General features: G+C 34.2%; 1 pseudogene; it reads right to left on the bottom strand.

Annotated features, from left to right (window-relative positions):
• Nucleotides 1-2,824: 2,824 nt before the first annotated feature.
• Nucleotides 2,825-3,075, bottom strand: LOC124994089 (small integral membrane protein 14-like; annotated as a pseudogene).
• Between the last annotated feature and the right edge of the window lie 2,330 nt (nucleotides 3,076-5,405).

The raw sequence follows: 5,405 nt of genomic DNA, 5'->3' as shown, positions 1-5,405 counted from the left end.
ATACATAAAGGTGAAATTCCCTTTGGTACTTTCATATATGTATATTACATATTTTATTAATTCATTCCATATTTCCTCCCTCTTCCCTGCCCTCCTCCCTCACTCTTGTTCTATTTCACTGATCTTCCTGGGTATCTTTATAATACCTATCCTCACCCCAACATTTTCTTTCCCTTATTTTGCTCTAGCTTCCATATATGGAAAAAAAAAAAAAAAAAAAAAGGTCCAACCCATGATTTTCTGAGTCTGGCTTATTTCACTTAGCTTGATTTTTCTCCATTTCCATTCATTTGCTGGCAAATGCCACTAATTTCATTTTTCTTTACGACTGAGCAAAGCTCCATTATGTATGTATACCACATTTTCTTGATTTGGTCATCTATTGATGGGTTATCTGGGTTGATTCCATAATTTGGCTATTGTGAGTTGTGCTGATATAAACATTGAAGTGTCTGTATTGCTATAGTATGCTGAGTTTAGATATTTTAGATAAATACCCAGGAGCGGGATAGCTGGGTTATATGGTGGTTCCGTTCATAGTTTTTTGAGGAATGTCCAAACTGCTTTCCAGAATGGCTGTATTAATTTGCAGTCCTACCAACAATGTAAAAGTGTACGTTTTACCCCACATCTTTTCCAGCATTTGTTATTTGTTTTCTTGATAAATGCTATTCTGACTTGAATGAAATGAAATCTTAGTGTAGTTTTGATTAGCATTTCCCTGATTGCTAGAGCTATTGAACATTTTTCATGTATTTCTTGGCCATTTGTAATTCTTGGGAAATTGAGAAATTTGTTTAGTTCTTTTGCCCATTGATTGATTGGGCTATTTGTGGGGTTTTTTTTTTTTTTTTTTGGCATTGAGTTTTTTTTTTGACCACTTTTTATATATTCTGAATATTAATCTCCTGTCAGAGAAGTAGTTGGCAAAGATTTTCTCCTAGTTCATAGACTTTTTCTTCACCCTCTTGATTCCTTTGCTTTATATAAGCTTTTTAATTTGATGGCATTATGCTTATTTGATTGTTGGTTTTATTTCTAGAGCTTTAGGGGTCTTGTTGAGGAAGTCATGCCTGCACCTATGTGATGGAATGTTGATTTTTTTTTTTTTTTTTTTTTAGCAATTGCTAGGTTTGTGATCTAGTTTCTAGTTTTCAAGTCTTTCATTCATTTTCATTTGATTTTTGTGCAGGTTGAAAGATAGGGATCTAAATTCATTCTTCTACATATGGATATACAGTTTTCACGGCACCATTTATTAAAAAGGTTGTCTTTTATCCACTATCTATTTTTGGCACCTTTATCAAATATCCGATGTCTGTAAGTATTTGAGTTTGTCTTTGCATCTTCTATTAATTCCATTGGTATTCATGTCTTTTTTGATTCTCCCCATCCAAAAACAAAGGAGGTCTTTCTATCTTCTAACATCTTGAATATCTTTCTTTAGTTTCCTATAGTTTTCATTGTAGAGATCTTTCACCTCCTTGGTAAGATTAATTCCCAGTTTTTTTGTTTTGTTTTGATTTTTTGGGTTGCTGTGAATGAGATGGTTTTTCTGATTTCTACTTCTGCTGAATCACTGTTGGAATATATGAAAGCTATTGATTTATGGGTGTTGATCTTGTATCCTGCTACTTTGTTGAACTCAGTTATAAGCTCTAGAAGTCTTCTGGTGGAATTTTTTTGATCTTATAGGTATAGGATCATGTCACATGTAAACAGTGATAGTTTGGCTTCTTTTCTGATTTGTGTTCCTTTAATTTCCTTTTATTGCCTTATTTGTCTGACTGGAGTTTTGATAACCATACTGAATAGTAGTGGTGAAAGTAGGCAGCCTTGTCTTTTTCCTGATCTTAGAGAAAAAGCTTTCAGTATGATGTTGACTTTGGATTTGATATATATAGCCTTTATAATGTTGAGGTAATTTCCTTATATCCCTAGTTTCTTCCATTTTTTAAAAACATGAATTGCTGCCCTATTGTATCAAAGGCCTTTTCTTGATCTACTAAGATGACCATATGATTCTTGTTCTTAATTCTATTTAAGTGGGGGGAATTACACTTATTAATTTTGTATGTTCAACCAAGCTTGTATCCCTGGGATGAAACCCACTTGATCATGGTGTTTTATATACTTTATATGTTTTTGCACTTTTTTTTTAACATTAGATGTTTTAATGAGAGTAAAAAATTATTAAAATAACCATTTCACTTCTCTGTCTTATTCTAGTCACATAAGTCATCTACAATAAATGATACAGATTTCTGCTACAATTTGTAAAATATTCTAAGGGATGATACAGTCCCAAGAACTAGAGAAAACTTCCACCCACTAATAAACTACCAAAGTAAATGTAAAGAGAGTGTAGTTTTTATTTTCTTTCATATAATCCAGATAACCCCAAATAACTTCATATATACCTTATGAAGAACAAAACCTTAAAAACCTATCAAAACTCTTTAAAAATACTTAAATGCAGAAAACTCAAGATTTCCTTCAATCAGGTCACAAATCACCCAAAAATTATGGTCACAGTTATGCACAGATTGAGTGGAATGTTTAAAGTTTAGGACAACTAAAAAAGCCCCTTGTAACTTTTTAAATACAACCATTTACTCAAATATACTGCAAATGGGAAAGGTGATAATACAGGAAGCAAAAATAAGTTTGCAAGTGCAATTTCCAGAAGCTCATGAAAATGATACCATTCCATATTGCAGGTGCAAAAGGAAAAACAGTTCTAATGGGGCTAAAAGAACTCTGGTCATCTTTGTTCATTTGGTCTTGCAAGGTGTTAACTATTTTAACTTCCTGTATCACAAAGTTAGTTCATAGGAGAAGCTGGTAGATCCTGCCCATTATGAGGACTGGTTGACTTTCTGGATAAGTTGGATCCTCTTAGATCAGGAGGTCTCAGCAAGAACAATATCACTGCAATAACCATCCAGGCCATCAAGATCATAGTAATACTGATGCCACTGTCACCAGAGGGTCCTGGTACAGATTGACCAGCCTTCTCATCACATGTTTATGACAGCAAAAACATTCACTGGGATCAAATCCAGCTTCTGCCATGATTCCCCAGCTTGATTTTACTTGGCAGTTTAAAACCTCCCAAACAACAACCAGTGGGGTGGGGAAGGTGGGGTCTAGGACCTAGTCTCCACAGGAAGACCGCCCAGGGCTTTTGGAACGCTGCTGCTTTGGTCTCAGCTGCTGCTGGTGCTCCTGGCCACTGGAACTCCTGGCCACCCGTGTCCTCCCACTCTTTGAATTTGGTGGCACAAGTCACTCTTAGCCACTAGACCCAGATCTGCCAGCTCCCGCAGAAGGTGGTGCAACCTGCATTAAGTTTGATAATATTTTATTAAGAATTTTTGCATCTATGTTCTTCAGGTATATGGTCTATAGTTTTCCTTCCTAGATGGGTCTCTCTTGTTTTGCTATCAGAGTTATGCTGGCTTCATAGAATGTGTTTTGGAGTGTTCTGTTTCTGTATCATAGAACAATTCCAGGAAGACTGGTGTTAAGTTCTTCTTAGACTCTGCTGAGAATCCATCTAGTCCTGAGTTTTTCTTTGTTGAAAGACTTTTAATTGCAATTTCAATTTTATTCTGTGATACTGGTTTGTTTAGGTTTTCTGTATCTTCAGATTTAACTGTTGAACTTCAGAATATTTTCAGAGATGACCCATTTCCCATTTGTATGACTGCACTCATTTTAAATCTAACTGTAGGCATTCATTTGTGGTCCATCTTTCTTAGATTTATGTGCCTACATATTTTCTGATGGGCCCCAGGAATTTCCATATGCTTATCCATACGATTATCTCATGGGTGGTGAATTATTTTCAATCCCAAGAAAAGATGGGTAGGTTACCTTTTTACTCAGGATATATTATAAACATGATAAAATTTTTTTCTTCAGAACTGTTTTTAGTTGAGGCTCATATAACTTTTAGTAGAGTGTTTTCATATTTCTCTTAATTACTTCCTATGGTGATCTCTTTATAAGAGAATTACATTTTTCAATCTTGAAGCAAAGTTTAATTGAAAAAGAATATTATTTTAGGCATCATTAATTTATTGTCTTCTATTAATGATAATTCTCAAAGAAGTCTTCATTTAAGCACTGACTTAATTACCTTTTACTTCAACACAAGTCATACTGAGGTATAAAGTTTTGAATTTTTAGAAAACATTTATACTTAAAATAGTTTGGTATAGATACCTGGAATAACCACCACAAACACAAGTTTAAACTGAGAATGATTTACTTAATACTCGAGGGATTATTTTCTGTGGTGAGAGTACTTAAGGTCTAATTCTTGGAAAATCTCTGGTGTAGTTTTTAGTAAGTACAATGCAATAACATTAACTATAGGTACCAGCATACTATGCATTAGCTCTCCAAAATTTAATCATCCCAGATAACTGAAATTGTATCCTTGAATCAACATGTCCCCATTTCTTTCACCCTCCACCTCATAGCAACTACCATTCTCTCTGCTTTTATGAGTTTTGCTTTTTTAGGTTCAACATGTAAGTGAAAATATGCAGCATCTGTCTTTCTGTGCCTTATTCCATTTAGCAAAACATTCTCCAGATTCATTCATGTTGTCACAAATGTGAAGATTTCCTTATGTTTTTTAGATGAATATAAATATACTTTGTGTGTGACATTTTCTTTATCCATCCATCTGTAGATGGACATGTAGGTTGATCCCATATCTTGGTTCATGTGAGTAATGCTGCAGTGCACGTGGGAATGCAAGTATCTCTTTGAAAGACTGATTTCATTGCTTTTCAACATATATCCAAAAGATGAGTAGCTTCACACAGTAGTACTGTTTTTAATGTTTTGGGGAAATTTCATACTGTTTTCCATAGTAGATGTAACAATTACACCACTAACTGTGTAGAAGGTTTGCACGTTCTTCACATTCCTGTCAACACTTGTATCTTTCATGTTTTGATGAAAGCTATTCTAAAAGGGATGAAATGATAGCTCATTTTGCTTTTAATTTGCATTTACCTTAGGATTAGTGATTCTGAGCATTTTTTTTTCATGAGCCTGTTAGGCATCTGTATGTTCTTTGAGAAATGTCTGTTCAATTCTTTTCTCCTTTTTTAATCAGTTTGTTTTGTACTATTGAATTGAGTTTTTGAGTTACTTACATTTTTTGGATATTAGCTTCTTAACAATTAAATAGTTTGCAAATGTATTCTGCCATGACTCAGGTTGTTTCTTCATTCTATTGGAATATTAGTTTTCTGTGTAGAGTCTTACTTTATTGTGCATTTCTACTTTTTTATTTTTGCATTTGTTGCCTGTGCTTTAGGGATCATACCCCAAAATTCATAGCCCAGGTTAATGTCACAGAGCTTTCCTCCTAGTTCTACTAT

The sequence above is a fragment of the Sciurus carolinensis genome, chromosome 10 (genome assembly GCF_902686445.1).
Source record: "Sciurus carolinensis chromosome 10, mSciCar1.2, whole genome shotgun sequence".
Taxonomy (NCBI): Eukaryota; Metazoa; Chordata; class Mammalia; order Rodentia; family Sciuridae; genus Sciurus; species Sciurus carolinensis.
The sequence above is the reverse complement of the archived record's forward strand: the minus strand, read 5'-3'. Positions and strand labels throughout refer to the sequence as shown.